Source organism: Eucalyptus grandis, chromosome 3, assembly GCF_016545825.1.
Source record: "Eucalyptus grandis isolate ANBG69807.140 chromosome 3, ASM1654582v1, whole genome shotgun sequence".
NCBI classification, from domain to species: domain Eukaryota; kingdom Viridiplantae; phylum Streptophyta; class Magnoliopsida; order Myrtales; family Myrtaceae; genus Eucalyptus; species Eucalyptus grandis.
Window position 1 is genome coordinate 36391868 of NC_052614.1, and position 22769 is coordinate 36414636.

A 22769-nucleotide genomic window follows, 5' to 3' on the forward strand; every position below is an offset into this window, starting at 1 on the left:
ACCTCACCACTGCAGTCAATATGGAATTCTAATAAACGCCTCTCCGATATAATTTTCGGAAATATTTATTAATTAAGAATTAATTAATTCCGAAAATTAATTTAATTAAATATAAAATAATATAATTAAATAATAATTAAATGATATTTAATTTAAATAATAATTAAATAAAATAAAATAATTAATTAAAGTCTAATCATGATTAACGTTAATCTAATTGTATGATTAGACTAATTAATCCACCCCTTAAACTAATCATGCACATAATCTAATTAATAATTAACTAAGCTAATCTAACCACCTAATCATACTTAGACTAATCTAAACACCCCTTAAGTATAATTATCTCCCTAAGTGGAGATTAGAGAGTAAACTCACCGGATTTGCGTCCCGATGAGTCCACGGCAAAGGCGACGAGGAGGTGAGCGACAATCAAGCTTGTGGCAACACCATGCGAGGCCGGGAAGGGGCTGGAAATGGGCCTTGAAGTTCCAGATCTTGTTAGAACTCCAGCTGCTACCTAAGACCGAATCGAAGAGGAAGATGGGCAGAACAACAAAGAGGAGGGTGGCTACTGGCAACGACGGACCAAGCGGGCTTTCGGCGGCTTGGGGCGGTAAACGGCAATGGCTCACGATGGCTGGAACAGCTGGACGACGGCTCTGGATGAGCAGATGAAGGCAAAGTAGAGCGCGAGCAAGCCAGACACGCGGGCGATGGTGGAGCGACTCTAGTGGGCGTGTGGACGTGCAACGAGAGGAGGAGGAGGAGGAAGCTACCGGTTCTCTCTGATTTTGCTGAGCTTCTCTTCTTCAACAACAATGTAGAAAGCCACAAATTAAGGGAGAAGAAGGCTATTGAAGAGGGGGCTCCCCTTGGTGGCCTTCTAGCCTTCAACACATGTTAAACTCTCCGTGCTTTGCCCCCACCATTTCAGCCCATGACCGCGACCATTCTGTCTCCTCAACCTTCCTTAGCAAGATTCCAATGGGTCCAAAATGTTGTGTCTCCCATGGCATACGAATTTTGTGCAATTTGGTCTTCAAAGTCTTCAATTCCTCTTCAATTCTCTTCAATTCAATTCAATTGAAGTCCCAAAATTCATCCCATGCGTCCACACTTGAATCCACATTTTTCCATGCCGATAAATCCATCTCGGATGCCAAAAGTGCGCTCAAGAACGGTCTTCCAACTTTCCCAATCTAATTCCGTCAATTCTTGACTTTTCATCGAAAAGCTCGGTTTGTAGAAAAATATTTGGAGGATGAGCCGACATTCCTAAAATGATTTGTGACATGACAGAGCTTCCAATTTCTGAAATCGGGTTCAATTTCTCGATTAATTTCAATTTGGCGCGATTTTGGCACGTCCTAATCTACTAGGTAGCTTTTAAGAACTTTTTGTGCAATTGACCCGTGGTCGATTGTTTTCGAGTCACAAAGTGCATGTTCGACACATTGACGACTCTCGGTTGTCATAGAAATCTCAATGTTTCAAATACGGACATAGGGTACCAAAACGACAGAGAAATCGGTCTAGTGTCGATCGATAAGATTTGTGCGATCGGTAGAATCACCCACACTTAATCACATGCCATTGTTGAGTTGACCTATCTCTGATCTCTAATCGGTCTGTGCCGTAATGACCCTTGCAGATTAGTACGATCGAGCAGTCGTTTCTTGGTCGAATTCTCAAGTTTATTGCTTTTAGATTCCTAACGGCTTCACCCATAGACTAGTTATCTCGTGAGTGGCTAACTCAGAGAAGAGAGATATAGGCGCAAAGATGAAATGCCCGACTTATTCAATTGAAATAGAATTGGAAAATCAAGATGTCACAACTCTTCCCCTCTTATAAAAATTTCATCCTCGAAATTTAAACCATTACAACTCTTAAACAAAAAGGTGGGGGTACAATCGTCTCATCGATTTTTCACCTTCCCAGGTTGCTCCTTCAATGTCGTGGTGTTACCACACCACTTTGACCAATGGGATGGTCTTGGTGCACAGAACATGTTCTTTTCGATCCATTATCTGAACCGAGCTTTCCACGTACAACACTCTGTCGTCCACATCTAAATCCTCAAAATTCAACACGTGGGTCGGGTCAAGTTCATACTTCCTTAACATTGATATGTGAAAGATGTTATGCACTTGCGCCAGCTTCGACGATAATGCAAGATGATATGTTAGGATCCCGATTCTTTCAAGAATCTCAAAGGGACCTATGTACCTCAGACTCAGCTTTCCCTTCTTGCTAAAGCGTGAAGTACCCCTCATTGGTGACACCTTCAGAAAGATGTGATCACCAACTTGGAATTCCAACGGTCTTCGACGCTTATCGGCATAGCTCTTTTGGCAGCTCTGAACGGTCTTTAATTCGTCTCTAATGACAGCAACTGCTTCCACTGACTGCTGGACTAACTCTGGGCCTGTGATCTTTCGTTCTCTAACCTCATTCCAACACACTGGTGTTCTGAACGCTTTAACATACAACGCTTCGAAAGGAGCCATCTAAATGCTCTGTTGGTAGTTGTTGTTGTAGGCAAACTCGACAAGATGAAGCTGTTCCTCCCAGCTTCCCTTGAAATCTAATACGCAAGCTCGCAGCATGTCTTCGAGGGTTTGAATCATCCTCTCAAACTGGCCATCCGTTTGCGAATGATAAGCCGTATTATACTGTAGCTTCGTTCCCAAAGCACTCTGTAAGCTTTTCCAAAAGGCGGCTGTAAATCTCGGGTCTCGGTCTGATGTAATCATCATTAGCACTCCATGCAGATGAACTATCTGATGCACGTACAACTCTGCGTGCCTATCGAAATCAAGGTCCTTTCGTACTGCGATGAAGTGAGCCGACTTCGTCAGTCTGTCGACCACTACCCAAATGGAATCATTACCCTTTGACTCCTGGGTAAGCCTGTCACAAAATCTATTGGATCTGGAGAGGTTGTAGAAGTCCTCTTGGCTTATAGTATTGTGCTTTCACTTGCTGACATGTCAAACACTTGGCGACATGCTTAGGAATGTCCGCCTTCATACCGGACCACCAATAGTGTTGACGAAGGTTATGATACATCTTTGTACTACCAGGATGAATGCTATAATTGCTATGATGAGCTTCTGATAAGATCTCTTCTTTAAGTGTTGCATTGTCAAGTATACATAATCGTCCTCGAAACCTCAGCGTTCTGTCCTCAGAAACCTGAAAGTCAGTATTCTTCTTTTCGATGTTCTCTTGCAGAATCTTCTAAATCTCTAGGTCTATCCACTGAAGCTTCTTGATTTTGATCTGCAGTTCCGGCTCAATTTTGAGGGTGGCCATTAAATTCAAAAGGTGGCCTACCTCAAAATTTGAAAACCGAATCTCGAGCTTTCTCAAGCAAAGTCCATTCCCTGAGCATCATATGCGCAACTTAAGACTTTCAACTTAGCGCATCAGCAACCTTATTCACTTTTCCAGGGCAATACAGAATATCACAATCGTAATCCTTAAGGAGTTTCATCCAGCGACATTGTCTCATATTAAGTTCCTTCTGAGAGAATAAGTACTTGAGACTTTGATGGTCAGTGAAGATTTGGAATCTTTCTTCGCACGGGTAATGTCTCCAAATCTTCAGAGCAAAGATGATTGTTGCGAGTTCTAAGTCATGCGTTGGGTAATTCAGCTCGTGAGGTCTCAACTGACGGGACGCGTATGCAACAACCCTACCATGTTGCATCAGCACGCAACCTAGTCCTCTAAACGACACATCACTGTAGATCTCATATCCTCCTGGACCAAATGGAATGGTCAGCACAAGTGCAGTAGTTAGCTTGTGTTTAAGCTCTTGGAAACTATGCTCGCACTTGTCTGTCCACACAAACTTCTCTTCATTCTTCAGTAGTTGAGTCAATGGCGATGCCAAAGCTGAAAACCCCTCTACGAACCTTCTATAATACCCTGCCAAACCCAGGAAACTTCTGATCTCTATCACTGTCGTCGGTCTTAGCCAGTTGATAACCGTTTCAATGTTAGATGGGTCCACAGAGAGTCCTTCTTCTAAAATCACGTAACCTAAAAACGCAACACGAGTCAACCAAAACTCACACTTGCTAAAAGCGTACAACTCATGATTTCGCAAAGTCTGAAGCACTATCCTTAAGTGCCTTTCATGCTCTTCAGGACTTCTCGAATACACCAAAATATCGTTAATGAACACGATCACGAACTGATCCAGATACTCTTTAAACACTTAGTTCATCAAGTCCATAAAAGCAGCTGGGGCGTTCGTCAAATCAAACGGCATTACAGTAAACTTATGATGGTCGTATCGAGTATGAAACGCTGACTTCAGTATATCTTCCTTTCTGATCCTCGGCTAATGATATCTCGTCCTTAAGTCAATCTTGGAGAATATCGACGCTCCTTGTAACTGATGAAACAAGTCATCAATTCTCGGCAATGGATACTTGTTCTTGATCGTTACCTGATCGTTATGCTGACTTCAGTATATCACAAACAGAACTGGTGCTCCCCAAGGTGATGCATTAGGGCGTATGAATCCTTTATCCAACAACTCTTGCATCTGTACATTCAGTTCTTCCAGCTCTGACAAAGCCATCCGGTAAGGAGCCTTAGAAATTGGCTCCGTCCCGTGGGCTAACTCAATCACAAACTCTATCTCTCTTTCTAGTGGCAAACCTGGCAATTCTTTTGGAAATACGTCCGGAAACTCGAACCACTGCAATATCTTCAATCTTTAGCTCCTCAATTGTCATGTCTACGACAGTCGCCAGGTAACCTTGGCAACCTTCGTCTAACAAACGAGTTGCGTTAAGTGACGAGATTAAGGTAATCGAGGGTCCTCCTCGACTCCTAACAAACTCAAAACTCTCACTCCCTAATGGGTTAAACCGAATCGACTTGCGATAACAATCCATCCTAGCTCGTTGCTTGGTGAGCCAGTCCATGCCAATTATCACATCAAAATCATACATGGCTAGGACTACTTAATCTATCCTCCCCTCTCGCTCACCAATTGCTAACTTGCAACAAGGACAACCCAATACAGCTAACACCTTATCCTTTAACGGTGTAGATATGCTAACCACTGACTCCAACAACATAGGACTCAATTTTACTAGCTTAACAAACTGGTCGGCTATAAAATGAGTGGTGCCAGGGTCAAATAAAGTATATGCAGCAAAATCGTTCAACAAGACCGTACCTGTAATCACATTAGGCGCATCCTCCGCCTGTCCTCTAGTGATAGCGTACGTCCTTTCTTGAGCTGGGGGTCTATTTAGTCCACCCTCCAGTGCATTCGGTGGCACAACTCCTCAAATTTGACCCATCAGTGGTGGCAGCGGTAACTGCTGTGGTCCCCTTGGCTTTCTGGGACAATCTTTAGCCATGTGACCATGTTAGCCACATTCAAAACACGCACCCATCCTAAGATGGCACGAGGTAGAACCATGTCGCATTCCACAGAAACGACACACGCCATTCCGATTTGGCATTGACTTCCGAACTCCACCCTTCCTATTGTGCGGGACATGGAATCTTCCTCCAGTCATGGGCTTCTTACCAAACCAATTCCCATCTCGGTTAGCTCCAAACCGCGACCCAAATGCGGCAGCTCGTTCATTTTGATCTCTCTCTATCATCTCGAACCCGTTCATGTGTCGTTGTAATTCTTCAGGTTGAGTAGTATTAGTGGACTCCTCAGTTCCGACAGAAGAATAACCCAAGTGCCAAAACTTGGCACGAAGGGACACTTAAGTGTCAAAATTTCGGAAAGGTACACTTAAGTTCTAGTTTCGGAGTAAAGTGGAACACTTAAGTGCCACTCCGGCTAAAATCTGGCCAACTTGCTGACGTGGCAATTTCCCGGCGAGTTATGTGCAAAACGGTGTCATTTTGCTCGCTGACGTGGCGAGAAAATGCAAAAACAACATAGTTTTGTGTCTAATGTGTCAATAATTAATATAAAAATTAATTAAATTAAATTTAAACTTAATTTTATTTAAAATATTCTAAAAAAATTAAAAACTTAAAATTAAAAAACCTTAAAAAAACTTAAAATTAAAAAACCTAAAAAAACTTAAAATTAAAAAACCTAAAAAAAAAAAACCTAAAATTAAAAAAAAAAAAAAAAGGGGGAGCGAAGGGGGCGGGGCCGAGGGCCGAGCCTCGCCGCCGCCCCTCCCCGCCGCTCGGAAGGGCGGCGACGGAGGGGGAGGGTCGGCCAGGTCACCGGCCCTCGGGCAAGGCCCGCGAGCCCTCGCCGCCGATCGGCCGGCATCACCGCCCCTAGGGAAGGTCTGGCAACCCGGCCAATGCTCCCCCACCGTCGCCGCCCTTCCCAATGATGGCGGGGGAGGCGGCGAGGCCCGCGAGCCCTCGCCCAGATGGGGGCGAGGGTCGCAGCCCTCACCACCGGCTGGCCGAGGCCGGCGACCCCGGCCGACCCTCCCCCCCTCCGTCGCCGGCCCTTCCCGCGGCGGCGGGGAGGTGGCGACAACGAGGGCTCGGGACCTCGGCCGCTCCCTTCGACTCCCCCCCTTTTGGTTTTTTATTTTTGGTTTTTAATTTTTAATTTTTTTAGAATATTTTAAATAAAATTAAGTTTAAATTTAATTTAATTAATTTTTATATTAATTATTTACATCGACACAAAATGACGTCGTTTTTGTATTTTCTCGCCACGTTAGCGAGCAAAACGATGCCATTTTGCACCCAACTCACCGGAAAATTGCCACGTCAGCAATTTGGCCGGATTTTGGCCGAAATGACACTTAAGTATTCCACTTTACTTCGAAACTGGCACTTAAGTGTACCTTTTCAAATTTTTGGCACTTAAGTGTCCCTCCGTGCCAAGTTTTGGCACTCCATGTGTCATAAACTCTCTCGGTTCTAGTCTCGAGTCCATCTCTGAACCTCCCAACTTGGTTCACCAGATTCTCGGCCATTTCAGGGGCGTACTACGATAGTTCCGTGAACTTCGCTTGATACTAATCTACGGTCATCGTACCTTGGCGAAGACGTTGGAATTCTGCCATCTTCAGTTCTCTGGCAGTCTCAGAAAAGTATTTGTTGTTAAAGACCTCAAGAAAGGCGTTCCACTCTGGAACCACACCTTTAGGGAATACTGTGTCTCTGGTGGCCTTCCACCAAGTGTCAGCGTTACCTTCTAGCTGGTAGGCTGTGACATCCTAAATTTCATGTTCTGATTTCGATTGAATAAGTTAGGCTTTCCATCAATGCACATATAGTTCTTTTCCTTGAGCTGATCACTCACGGGATAACTAGTCTATCAGGTGAAGCCGTTAAGGAATCTAAACGCATTAGACTTGAGAATTCGACTAGGAATCGACTGCTCGACCGTACTAATTTGCACGGATCACTACGGCACAGTTAAAAATTGATTAGAGACCGGAGATAGGTCGACTCAACAACGGCATGTAATTGAGTGTGGGTGATTCCACCTATTGCACAATTTTTGTCAATCGGCACTAGACCGATTTGTCGTCGCTTTGGTACCCCGTGTTCGTATTTAAAACATTGAGATTTCTACGACAACCGAAAGTTGCCAATGTGTCGAAGAGATACATGTGACTCGAAACCAATCGACCATGGGTCAATTACACGAAAGATTCCTAAAAGCTACCTGGTAGATTATGACGCGCTAAAATCATGCCAGATTGAAATTAACTACAAAATCGAACCCTAATTCAAAAACTGAGAGTTTTGTCATGTCACAAATCATTTTTGGAGCGTCAACTTATCCTCTGAAGATTTTTCTGCAAACCGAGATTTTCGGCGAAAAATCAAGATTTGGCGGAATTGGATCAGGAAAATTCTTAGGCCCATTTTTGGTCGCACTTTTGACATCCAAGATGGTTCTATGGACAAGGAAAAATGTGGAATTAAGTGTGGTTACCTTGGTTGGATTTGTGGGCTTCAATTTGGATTGATTGGATGAGAAATTGAATGAAATTGAGGTGTAAGTGCACAAAATTCGTATGCCATGGGGGACACCACATTTTGAACCTATTGACAAGCTTGTTGAGGAAGATTGGAGTGAAAGAGAGCTATTGTAGGGGCTGATGGCTAGTGGGGGCAAGAGAGAGAGAGAAAGATAAGTGTTGAGCCCTTAGAAGGCCACCAAGAGGACCCTACAAAGAAACCCTTCTTCTTCCTTTTTCCCTTGCTTTCTCCATGTTTGGTCTGGTTTTGAGCCAGTTGTCCCCTCCACTGCTGCACGCCGTCCGACCACTGCAATCCCACTAGAGTCGCTCCACCGCCGCTCGCCCGCTAGTTTGCCTCCTACTGCTGTTCCACTTGTCCAACGCCCTGTTCGCTGTCGTCACTGGCTGTCCAGCCGTGCCAGCCACCGTCAAAGCCAACCAAGGATGCCAGAGCCACCACCTGCATTGCTTGGACCAGTTGCTGCTCCGCCTTGTTGTTTTCGTGCCAAGCCGAGCCACCGAAGCAGCCTTGCCATTCCAGATCAGAAACCGAAGTGCTTAGCCCAGCTGAGACTTTGTGGAGCTTTTCTGAGTCCTTCCCAGCCTTCGTTGGTGTCACTGTTTGAAGGATTGTCGCTCGCCTCCGCGTCGTGGTCGCCGTGAACTCACCGGCACGCAAATCTAGTGAGTTTACTCATTAAACCTTGATTATGAGGTTAATCATGCGTAAGGGGTGTTTAGATTAGGCTCATGATGATTAAGTGGTTAGATTAGCTTAATTAAGTATGGATTAGTTTAGCGGATGGATTAATTAGTCTAATTATGCGATTAGATTAGTGTAATCCTAATTAGACTTTTAATTAATTATTTTATTTAATTATTTAAAATTATATAGTATTTAATTATATTATTTAATATTTAATTATTTTAATTTTTCGGAATTTATTTAATTATTTAATTAATTAATTTTTCCGAAAATCGACACCAGATGGCTTGCGACACGTCCGAGATTTGCGTTTTGATGAGTCCACAGCGAAGGCGACGCAGAGGTGAGCGATAATCGAGCTTGTGGTGACACCAAGCGAGGCCGGGAAGGAGCTGAAATGGGCCTTCAAGTTCCAGATCTTGTTGGAACTCCAATTGCCTGCCCAAGACCGAACGGAAGAGGAAGATGGGCGAGAATGGCGAGGAGGAGGGTGGCTATTGGCAATGGCGGACCAAGCGAGCTTACGGTGGCTTGGGGCGGCAAATGGTGATGGCTCACGGTGGCTGGAACGGCTGGACAACGGCTGCGGACGGGCAAACGAAGGCGGAGTAGCGCGCGAGCAAGCCAGGCACGCAGGCGACAGTGGAGTGACTCTGATGGGCAAGCGAGCGTGCGATGGAGGAGGAGGAGGAAGCTCACGGTTCTCTTTGGTTTTGATGAGCTTCTCTTCTTCAACAACAATGTAGAAAGCCACAAATTAAGGGAGAAGAAGGCTGTTAAAGAGGGGGCTCCCCTTGGTGGCCTTTTAGCCTTCAACACATGTCAAACTCTCCTTGCTTTGGCCCCACCATGCCAGCCCATGACCTCACCTACACTTAATCACACGCCTTTGTCAAGTCGACCTATCTCCAGTCTCTAATCGGTCTGTGCCGTAATGATCATTGCAGATTAGTACGGTCAAGCAGTCGTTTCTTGGTCGAACTCTCAAGTCTATTGCTTTTAGATTCCTTAACGGCTTCACTTGATAGACTAGTTATCTCGTGAGTGGCCAACTCGAAGAAGAGAGCTATAGGGGCGAAGATGAAATGCTCGACTTATTCAATTGAAAACAGAATTGGAAAATCAGGATGTCACAATTTAAGTCATGGACCAATGGTTGTTCCCAACATGTTTATTAGTGTAGTACAAGAATTCATGGTATCCACTTATGTATGAGCATGTCTTCGGGCCATGCATGTGTTGATTAAGAAGAAAATAAGGACCGACTTGTACAATGCTCTTATGTGTATGCACTTAAAGATGAAAAGACATCCCCCGTCACATAACGTAGCAGCGATGCCTCGTTCATTGAACATGATACTCTAGTTGAGCCAGGATGCTTAGGTCTTGAACTCGAAAGCCTCGGGAAGCTAGCCTCAAGAAGCCTCGGTCAAGCCGAAATGTCTTGGTCGAGCCAAGAAGCTCAAAGAAGAAGCTAGAAGCCCGGTCGAGTTAGGAGGGCCTAGTCGAGCCAGGACGATAGTAAATGAATTTGCCTGAGTGCCGATTATGCATAAGCATGATCTGTTGAGGTGTTCAATATTAAGCTGAAGGTATTTTACATCGACATCATGTATTTAGCCAAGGCATGGTAAGTAAATTGCTATTGATCTGTCATCGACACTATTGCGAGTGTTGTTCTTGCTAGGCTTTGATGATGAGATGCTTTCCTAGTCTTGAAGGCATTGAAGTCTCACGTCATTTTTGGGAGCTATAGTCGCACTAGAGGAGATATGAATTCTCCTAGCCTATGTAGAAACTTGTAATGTGATGTAGAAGGAAAAGAGGGCCTATAGAGAAAGGGTTTGTAAAAGTACTGTTACAATATAAACTAGTGTGTTCTTTGTGATGTATGTCCCAATCTTCCAGCTAGTGTTTGTCTAGAGAGTTGTTTGTTTACGTTTCCGTATATGCATGGTAATAAGATCAAAAGAATCAAGACGCCGACGAGCCTAGGGCATCGCAAAAATAACCCTTGCCTCTCAAGACCATGGATGTAACGAGTTGTGACGTCCCAGGGCGTCATGTACTAAGCGCAAGCGGAATTATGATTATCATTATAATCTTGCCTAACTTGTTGTCTCCTTTAGATAAGCTATATATAGTGTTTACCATTGAAGGTTAGCATGTATAACATGGATTATTTAAAATCTCAAGTTTATGTTATGAAGTTATCCTGCAATCACTCTACCTTCAATTCATAAGTATTGGCCAAATCATTCAAGCACATAAACAAGAACACGAGAAACTTCATTACTTCTTATCATCATCAGGGCTTACAAAATTTATCGACCTGGACTCTTTCCTTGTTCATCGCCTATATATACAACATGTACATAACAAAAGTCAGGCGTAACAAAAGCCAGGGATAAAGGGTGAGGGTATCTACTCGACGAGTTCCCACACAAGCCCGCATCTAACAAAAAACAAAAGTCAGTCAGCCTCTACACGATCCAAGGTGTCTAGGCGCCGTCCATCCCCGCTCCAGGTCCTCCTGCTCCAAAGGGTAAAGAGCAATATCTCCCCTTCATGGTTGATAAACCATGCAACGAGCGTCATCGATGTCAAGTCGGCTCTACCATCATCCAGCTATAAAGTCGCCTCATATTTCGAGAAAACCATGTCAATGTCGGGATCATACACGACATGAAGAGAAACATCAAGACGCACTACCACCCCATATCGAGCTACTGGCGGTACATCCATGCTATCAATATGAAAATGTAAGGTATGAGCAAACAACCTTGCCCAGTAAAGAATGATAAAACTCTAACTTAAACAATCCACAGCCATCAAGATTACAAGAGAATCATCAAACAATTTAGGATGCTAAAGGAAGTATATCACAAGCATAAACAATTGGATATTAATCACCTTATGAGCATCCATTTCTATGCTTACCTTTCTCAAGCTCAATCTCAAATCAAGATGTAATGCAACAATAATAAATGGACTCACTCGCCAAATAGAATTATTCTTAGTGAGCATATGATCCACCCTCGATCAATCACTGACCGGAATTCAACCAGCCCGATCGAGTCACTTCCGGAAGTTACCTTAACCGGACTTCCACAATATTTCTATCATGGGCATCTCACTTCAAGGCATCCCGGCATCACTCAACCGAGATCCTCCCAAGACCACTCAGCAAGGGGCATCTCACTCCGAGGCATCTCAATATCACACAACCGAGGCATCCTTGATCACACATAAGGGCATCTCACTCCGAGGCATCTCAGTATCTCTCTACCGAGGCATCCAAGACCACTTAGCAAGGGCATCCTAACTTCCGAGGGATATCACCGGTATCACTCTACCGATGGGTTCATTCACTCACTTATGCACACGTTTCACACCACCACACCTTTGATTAATGCATTTATCGTATGCAAAAGAAAAAGACTCCAAAGTATCTAACTATATATCTAACTCTCATGAACCTAGCACACGTGCGTGTCCAAATTATAAGATAAAACCCATTACGTCATGTCCCATTCCATGGCGAACAGATATTTACCCCATAATCAAGCACTATGCACCACACTCATTGCACACACATGATACTATATGCACTTATAATAAGATGTGAGACTTACTCTTATATGACTAACATCTATTATGAGGTTTATTAGACTTTACGTGTGCCATACAAGTCTAATATAAAAGACACAACATTTAGTAAAGGTTCTCGGGTCCAGACAGTTTACTAACTAAATATATAGTTTCTGTTTCGGATACAAAAGGCCTATCAATTCTTGTCGAAATACTACCAAATTTTAGTATGTTATATTTAAGATATATACTGACAATTCCTGTGAAGAAACTTAAGTCTAATTCTCACTGTATTAAGAGTAAAAATTGCCATAATCTTTACTAGCACCCTGTACCGACGTCCAGATTCTTTATCTACAAAGAAAATTGTTTCACTAGCCAACTCTTATCCATTTAATCTCAAATTTTGACACGCCATTCCTTAAGATGTTTTATACAATTTTCACTAAGGATTCGAAGTCCAAATCTAACTAGGTAAATACATAAAATTCGTATAATCAGTAAAGGTCAAACCGTTTCTCACAAACAGTTTACTGGTTTTTACCAAATTCACTTCTATCTCTATGTTTTTATATTCATATGGTTATAGCTACGTGTATAACTTGATCTTATAGATTTTCTATCATGTAGAATGGTTTCTTTCTTATTTCCATTAACATACATAAAGAAAATAACACAGAACAGAAGACTCCATAACTGTTTTCACCTAGAACAGAATAGGTACACGATCTCCTTTACTTCTAACCCGGCTAAACCACTTATCTTTTCACAAACTTATTCTACAATACTTCAATGCCTAATCACAGCAACTACAAGTACTTTCAGCGAGCTTTTCTTTAACAAATAGCCCATCCATAGCTCAGGTCAAAGTATAAATGCATCCGTGAGTTCACTCATCACAGTATACACCATATCCATCCACTCGGCATCCATTTCATCACTTCACCTAGTAAAACAGCATACTCACACTTGGATTTCGAAACATGCAAGGCTCAAGAACAACATGCAATGGCTTCTACCTTTAATATAACACTTACTCAGCTTAGATTAACCACAAAACAGCAACTACAAACTAAATCCTTCACTGTTTGGATTGACCCGCAAGCTTTCTTGACAAAACAATGGATAACTTTCAATTTAGAGTTATATCTTTCCTTACCTTGTTCAGCTACTAAACAACACAAAGATGCTTCAAGATCAACACCAAAATCTCGCATGCAAGAAGAAGAAATCACTAGTTTGCTTCTGGTTTCACCGCTCGACCGAGAGAGAAAGAAAGAAGAAGATGAAGAAGGGTTGCTCGGTTTTATATGGAGAGAGAGAGAGAGAGAGAGAGAGAGAGAGGGTTACGAAACTTAAGGGGGAAATAGGTCTACAAAGCTAATCCCTAGGCTAGACTAATGATGAAACTTGCTAATGATTGTTTTCCTTGAGTTGATGGTTTCGGCTTCTAGAGGAAAGAAATCAGTGGGTGTCGCATGCAAGGAGAAATGAGAGAGAGAGTGATGTGACCTCCAAGTTTGTTCTCTCAAGTTTAATTTGTCACTCAAAATCAATTAGTCTCTAATCCGAGTCATTTAGTCAGTTCATTAGTTTCTAATGTTTTTCAATTAATTTCCTTTTGTTTCTACTTGATTTCAATCCTTTTGTGATTATACAAAGTCATGACATAACATATCGACTAGTCAATGTTAATCTATAAAGAATTCATCACAAAAATGCTAAAGTTAGAAATTGATATTAGCATTATAAACATTAATCAAGTTATCATAACTATAATCTATAAAATAAAATCATTTGGGCCTAAATATTCATCTCTGGCCCAACAGGCTTAATCTATAACAATCCCAGCCCCCTAAACTAAATCTACAGATCTAATAATTCCGAACCTTGGCCCACTTCAAGCCAAGTCCAAGCCCATAATCTCTCATTCGATTTCTTAAGTCCAATTCGTGTGGCCCACTTATTTCTCAAGCCCACACATTTCTCACGATCCATCGGGCTCACTTTCTGGCCCAATCTAATTAATCTAAGTTCCTAATGATCTAATTACACTAATGAAAGTCGGTGAAATTTGGGATGTCACAACTCTCCGCTACTTGGAAAATTTCGTCCTCGAAATTGAAGTCTTACCTTATTCACTTGAAAAGCTAGGGATACTTTTGTCTGATCTCTTCCTCACTTTCCCAAGTTGCTTCCTCTGAATCATGGTATCACCACAAAATTTTGACTAAAGGTATAGTCTTATTCCTCAATACTTGCTCTCTTCAATCCAAAATTTGCACAGGCTCTTCTACATATCTAATTCTTTCATCTATTTCTAGTACTTCAAAATCTAACACATGAGTTGGATCCAGCTCATATTTCCTAAGCGTAGATATATGAAAAACATCGTGAATACTGGATAGCTTTGGTGGTAATGCTATTCTATATGCTAACTCTCCAATCCTTTCTAATACTTCAAAAGGTCCTATAAATCTTGGGCTCAACTTTCCTTTCTTCCCAAATCTCGACAAATTCTTCATAGGTGATACTTTCAAAAATACATGATCTCCTACATTGAATTCTAAAGGTCTACGACGTTTGTCTGCATAACTCTTTTGTCTACTCTGAGCTGTCCCGAGTCGTTCTCATATAGTCTTTACTACTTCTAAAGTAATATGAACTATTTCTGGTCCTGTCAACTTCTGCTCTCCAACTTCATTCCAGCAAATAGGGGTTCTACAATTCCTACCATATAGAGCTTCAAATGGAGCCATACCAATGCTTTGTTGAAAACTATTGTTATAAGAAAATTCCACTAAATGTAATTTCTCATCCCGATTTCCTTTGAAATCAATGACACGGGCTCTCAACATATCTTCCAATGTTTGTATAGTCCTCTCTGATTGTCCGTCTATCTGTGGATGCAGTACTATATTGGAGTTTAGTTCCTAAGGCAAGTTGAAGACTTTTCCAAAAATTTGACATGAATCGCGAATCTCGATCTGATGTTATGGTCACAGGAACACCATGTAGTCGTACTATCTGTCTAACATACAATGTGGCATACTTCTCTAGGGAATAGTCTACTCTTACAGCTAAAAAGTGTGCTGACTTTGTTAATCGGTCTACTATTACCCAGATTGAGTCATGTCCACTTGAAGTCCTTGGCAGTCCTTGTACAAAGTCCATGGTTATATCTTCGAGTTCCAGCAACGCCTCCTCCTTCATCCGCGACACAAATGGAGCCAGCCAGCATCCCACAAAGTCAGCCCTCGACCAGCCTTGATCAACATCAGTTTTTCAGCTCGTGTAGGAAGTTGTTGGCTATTTTCGGCCCGGTCCAAGCTCCCGCTAGCGTCGTCGCTTCGGAGTTTGTCACTTGTCTCCGCGCCACTGTCACCGTGGACTCACTAGCTCGCAAATCCGGTGAGTTTTGTCATGCCCTGGCCCTCGAGCGCGCACACATCCTTCTGCGGTCAACGCAAATGCGACGTCCCCAAGACGCGTCGCCGAGCCAATCATTTTTAATATACATGCGGAAGCAAAACAAATACCCCTGACAACAAACAGCATGGGATAGGAAAGCGGGGCAACATTTCACAAAAGCCAACTTTTATAAACAACAGGGTATAGGTACAAAACGAGTCTGGTCAAAAGTCTACAAAAGGTCGGCCCTAAAAAAGAAGCTGTCCTATGACATACTAGTCGGACATATACGCCGATCCTTCGGACTCCACCTCCACAGACTCCGGGCTTCGGGTCCTCCACAACCACCACCTAAGGACCTGAAAAGTTAAGCTCACAACAGGGTGAGACATTGTCTCAGCAAGTTCACCCCCTAAACCCCTATTAGGAAGGAAATACACCCAATGGTAGCCTAGCCACACAAGATAGAGGACTTACCTTGCCTCAATTCATTCATGCACGTCAGCACAATTCATATCACAAATGCATATAATCTATGCACACATCATTTTGGAACATCTCATTCACATCTCAATCAATCACTTCTCAATACTCAATTTCAATACTCAAGGTTCTAGAGGTGCCCCCAGTCACAAAGTTCCAATATTGTGCGGTACTTAGTTCTTGATTACAATAAGTAATATCTCAAATTACTAAATGTGGCTCCCACGAAATCAAGCTATCATGTAGCACTTAGTTCTTGATTACTATAGACAATAACTCAATTTACTAGAGGTAGCTCCCACGAAATCAAGCTGTCGTGTAGCACTTAGTTCTTGATTACAATAAGCAATGGTACAAGGTACTAGAGGTGGCTCATACGATGCTTTGCTATCGTGCACACTTTGTCCTCTACCCGCTAGCAACCAATTGATTTACTCAACCCAACACATTTCACCCTCATTCAATAGTTGCTACGCAAAGCAATAACAATAAACCACAATCGTGGCACGACCATTCGTGCCTCATCACGCATAACATCTAAGCATATCACAAAGCAACCACAGCACCAAAAGTGCAATTTCCAGCAAGCAAATCATCGAGAACCATCATAAAACTATAATCTATCCTAACCCGGCAGAACGGTCAACTAGCGCGTCTCCGAATTCAAAGCCAGAGTTCTAATAAAAAGAATTTGGAAAATTCCAAAATTTTAATATGTTGTAAATGACACATAAATGAACATTTTTTACTAAGACACCTTAACCCAGATTCTTCTAGATTCGGCTCAATAAATCGCTCAATCCAGTACCAAAACTAGGTCCGTTTCTAGAAAGTCTGTTTTCCAAAATCAGTTTGGTTAGAGATCCAAAAATTGTCTATTTGATCTGAAATTTGACTATGTTAAACTAGAAGATGTGACAAACAACTTTTGTGAAGAAACCACTTTGAAATTCGAACCCTAAGAGTTGATAAAAATCTCTTGAATCCCAAAAGGTCACCAGTTCCAGCGAAAACTGAGGTTCTGTTTGCAAATGACGAAGCTAATATATCCTTCTTTTAAATCCCTAAAAATCTTGAGAAAAATATATGTTGTATCTGAAGATGTCTAAAAAATTTTTAAAGAAGGAATTGACCTCAAATTTGCAACTCATTTGGATCCACAAAAATGGCGAACGACGAGCGTCCAGAGATCCGAACTACAAACAGTCCACTGGATTTGACTAAACCAACTTCAATGGTGCTAATCTTACTAATTAGATTAATATTAAACCATTCTAAAGCTAATCTAACCATTCTAGATTATCACTAATTCATTCTTAAGCTAATCTAAACAACCCTTAAGCATAATTAACCTCCTAAGCAAGGTTTAGCGAGTAAACTCACCGGTGTAGCGAGCTGGTGAGTCCACGGCGACCTCAACGCGAAGGCGAGCAACAATCCTCCAAGCGGCGACACCAACAGAGGTTGGGAAGGGGTTGGAAAAGCTTCCCGAAGTTCCAGATCTTGTTGGAAGCTTCGGCTTCGGCTCTTGCTGGCTGAACCAGGCGAAGGGACTGGAAATGGAACAGCAGAGGGCAAGCGAAGCTACGGCGAACCCGGCGAGGCTTCCGGTGGCCTTGGTGATGGTGTACGGTGGCTGGCACGGCTGGATGACAGCCCTAGACGCACGGATGAAGGCGGAGCAGCAATTGGACTTGCTGGAAGGCGCGACGACAACAGCTGACTTTGGCGGCATGCGACAGCTTGGACCGGAGAGAGAGAGCTTCGGCTCGCTTGTTGTTGGCTTCTCTAGTTTTTTCAAGGTCTCTCAAGGCCACAACAATGGAGAAAGCCTGATTTCATGGAGGAAGAAGAGCTGCTGAAGCAAGGGGTCCCCAAAGGGCTCTTTAGCCTTTAATTCTTGGCATTCTCTCCCTTTCCTTACCCCCACCAACCATTAGCTGTCCACAGCCCCTCTCTCTCTCTCTCCTCAATCTTCCTCAAGAAGCATTCTAAGTAGTCCAAAATGTTGTGTCCCCCATGGCATACGAATTTTGTGCAATTTAGCCTTTAAAGTCTTCAATTCCTCTTCAATTCAATTCAATTCAATTGAAGTTCCAAAAATTCATCCCATGTGTCCACACTTGAATCCACATTTTTCCATGCAAATAAATCCATCTTGGATGTCAAAAGTGCACTCAAGAACGATCTTCCAACTTTCCCGATCCAATTCCGTCAATTCTTGATTTTTCACCGAAAAACTCGGTTTGTAGAAAAATCTTCGGAAGATGAGTCGACATTCCTAAAATGATTTATGACATGACAGAACTTCCAATTTCTGAAATTTGGTTCAATTTCTCAATTAATTTCAATCTGGCGTGATTTTATCGCGTCATAATCTACTGGGTAGCTTTTAGAAACTTTTCATGTAATTGACTTGTGGTTGATTATTTTCGAGCCACAAAGTACATCGTCGACACATTGGCAACTCTCGGTTGTCATAAAAATCTCAAAGTTTTAAATACAGACACAGGATACCAAAACGACAGAGAAATCGTTCTAGTGTCAATTGACAAGATTTGTGCGATTAGGTGGAATCACCCACACTTAATCACATACCTTTGTCGAGTCGACCTATCTCCGATCTCTAATCGGTTTGTGCCGTAATGATCTTTGTAGATTAGCTCAGTCGAGAAGTTGTTTTATGATCGAATTCTTAAGTCTATTGCGTTAGAATCCCTTAATGACTTCACCTGATAGACTAGTTATCTCATGAGTGGCCAACTCAGAGAAATGAAATATAAACGCATAGATGAAATGCCCGACTCATTATATTGAAAACATAATTGGAAATTCAGGATGTCACAAGTTTACTCACTAAACCTTGCTTAGGAGGTTAATTATGCTTAGGAGGTGATTAGTTTAAGTTAATTAAGGATTATGTGGTTAGTTAAATTAGATTAGTGATTTAATTATCCAATTTTGCATGTTAGGTTGTTAGATTAGATTAATTAGAGACTAGACATGTTGTATTAATTATCTAGATTGGTTCGAAAATTTTCCAGGCCCGTCTCGGTATTTAATTAGGCTTTTTTCGGCCTAAGTTCATATTTATAGCATTTAATTGTATTTATTTAATTAATTTTGGTAATTATTTAATTATTTATTATTTTTTAGAAATTAGACCGAGATAGGCGATGACCGGAATTTCGTGTTGATTGCAATGGTGTGTTTAGTTTATAAAATTGGATGTTAATTTGTGCAAATTGTGTGCTAACTCGATTTTCGGTAATTTATTCCAAAATTTGTGAAATTTCAATATTTATTCAGAAAATCCCAAGTGTCAGATTTTGACACCGAAAATGGTTTTACATACTATATAAAAAGTAGAATTTTTAAAAGGAAGTATATCGGTTTTTCAGTTCGATCTGACCGTGTACCCACACACAACTATTTTTACCGGATGTTTTTAATATAAAGAAAATAGGCTAGGATCACCATTTTAATGGAGGCATTTGAGTGCAATGCACGGTATCCTGGGCCGAGATTGATTGGTCGTGTGTTGGTTAAGAGAACTCGTCTCTAGCTTTTAAGCCGGATGTTACCCTATATGGGATACCCACTTAGTGGGACTCGAGTCACAGTAGATTCTAGACCTACGCTCCTTCGGGAAAGCCGTCTTTGAGAGACGTCGCCATGATCAATGGTGGTGAGAAAGTGCCTGGCTATACCAGTAGACCACCGAACTTGTGAGTAGGCCGTACCCTTAAGGGGTGAAATTAACAATTGGAACGCATGGTTGATTGAGTTAAATGCCCCTGATTATGAGACAAAACTGTGTGGCATGGTATGGGACGTGTCATAACGATTTGGCCTTATAATCAAGACCCTTGTGATTGACTGAGATAAGTGAGGCGTTTCAATTGTTGTGTGCATTAATTATATGCATTCGTGATATGAATTGTGCTTACATGCAAGAAGAAACTGAGGCGAGGTAAGTCCTCTATTCTCATTGTGTGGCTGTGTGGCTAGAGCACCCTGAGGCGTATTTCCTTCCTAATAAGGGTTTAGGGGGTGGACTTGCTGAGATATTGTCTCACCTGTCGTGGGCTTATCTTTTCAAGTCCTTAGATGGTGGTTGTGAAGGACCGAAGCCCCGAAGTCTGTGGAGGTGGAGTTTGAAGGATCGACGTATGTGTCCTATTAGTATGTTCTAGGACAACTTCTTTTGAGAGTCGATCTTTTCGTAGGCTTTTGACCAGACTCATTTTGTCTCTAAACCTTGTTGTTTATAAAAGTGTACTTTTGTGAAATGTTGCCCTACTTTCCTATCCCATGCTGTTTGTTGTCAGGGGCTTAATGTTTCGCTTCCGCATGTGCATTAAAATGAATTAGGTCGGCGACGACACCTAGAAATGTTGCATTCATATTGACTATTGAGAGATGGGCGCGCGCTTGAGGATCGGGGCGTGATAGTTTAAGGGTATTTTTACGATCATGATAGCCCTCTCGAGATGTACATCCAGCAAAGATGACATTACTTCATCTTTATCGGCTTCACCATATCGAGTATGCTAAATCATGATTCGTGAACCTTTTTGCTAAGGTTCACATCCCTCACGATAGGTTCATTAAATGATCTTGTTGTTTAAGATAATCGAGAAAATAAGACGGGACTCACCACTAGTCTCGTTTTTAGGGTCGACTAGAAAACCCAATCAAGGGTCGGGAGTTGTCCCTCGATTTTCATGTAACCAAATATCTTGGTTCGAGAACTTGGGTTATGCTAATATTTCTATTAGCACCCAGTATGTCGGGTTTACCTAAGGTGTCCATGCATTTTCTTTTTACTTTTTCAGGATCCTTTAACCTAAAGTAAGTGATCATACGTGGTTGGTCATTTTCCTGCTATTCTATTTTTAAGAAAAATAAAAGAAAGCACTCAATTAAATTGAAAGTATGAAATGGTAAGTAAACAACCGAGAAAAGTAGTAAATCTACCATGCAATCCTAAAGCTGAAAAGAAATAAATGGAAAGGAAAATGAATGAAAAGGAAAGAACCCACAACGCATCGGGTGTTTATACAAATGAGGGAACCCAAGACATATGTCGGAGACAAATGATACAACGATATGGCCGGAATGGACATTGACATTCCGCATCTTCATGTCTTGATGATCTTGAACCTCCATGGGACTAATCTACTCCTATCCTAAAAACTAGTACTAGGTACATTAAATGGAAGGAAACAACCATACATGTCAAAACAATCAAAAGCATGACATATGGACGGAAGTAATCAATCAAATGAGTTCAAGCTCAAAATTAACTAAATTTGGGCCTCAGGGTCGGCCTTTGCAATTCATGCATGGGTCCCTCTAGACACCTACCCAATTCATTTTATGACTTATAGCTATTATTGACAACTCGTGTTCTCACATGACTAATAATGCTTGTAAGTCCTTACAAAGATGTTCTAGGTGATTTCCTATGATCTTTCCTTGGTATCGCGTATCGCCCCCAACATATATCTAACAATCACATGCATGAGCATGAATTAAACACATAATAGGCTTTTCGACCCTTATTTCTCAACCAATCAAACGAGTGAACCGTCGGCGGGTCACTTATTACAAAGCATGCGCCAATCACAAATGCAAGCGATTCTAATGAATGACGTGGTTATGTGCACGGAAAGGGTACATGTAATGTTTCAAGGATAAATTTGAAATCATTGATAATAAAAAGTGAGGTTTTTGAGACAAAGGGATGTCTTGGTTATGGAATGTATTAAACCACCAAGGTTAGTTTGGTGCACATACGTTGCACCCACAAGCATCGTAGGCATTTTAAATATGGCCCAAACCCTGACTATCACAATGTCAAAGTCAAGGTTTGAATAGATTTGAAGACATTTTAAGACAAAGGAATATCCAAGTTATGGAACACATTCAACAATCAAGGCCAATTTGGTGCGCATATGTTGCACTCACAAACATCACAGATGTTTTAAATATGGTCCAAATCATGATTTTTCCTAAGTCAAATCGAGTATTGAAAATGAATGTTTAAAAGATTTGTTTTTGGAAAACATCACATGTACCGAAGTGATTTCAAGATGCATTTTGGGAAACCCATTCATTAAAAATCATAATGCCGTACACAAGCTAGCCTAAAAAAGCCTATCTAAGCAATCACAACTAAAGGTTCATAACAAGAAATTTTAGACCAATCATAGTAAGTCAGCAAAATTGCATAGTACTCATTGATGATATAATTATGGAAAAATTTGGTAACATGTATGACATGATATGAAATAACTTTCATGAAGAAAGTTTCCCTAAAAGAGCTAAGTATAATTTTATAAAAATCAGACAATAAGCAATAATGCATCAGAAAATTGCCAAAAGAAAGGACATCAAGTCATTGCAACCAAGATTTATCTTACCAAATGAAATATTAAAATCATGAATTTTCCAAAACATAGATAAAAGAGTAACAAACAAATTTTGCTGAGGGTCCAAGTCAAGAATCCCTAACAAAAAAAATGGTACAGAAATGGTAAAGGTCTGTCTAAACATGGGTAAAAATAGGGGTTCAAATTTTCTCCTAAGTCTAAATCCTAATCTAGTTTAGGAAAAATTGAAAA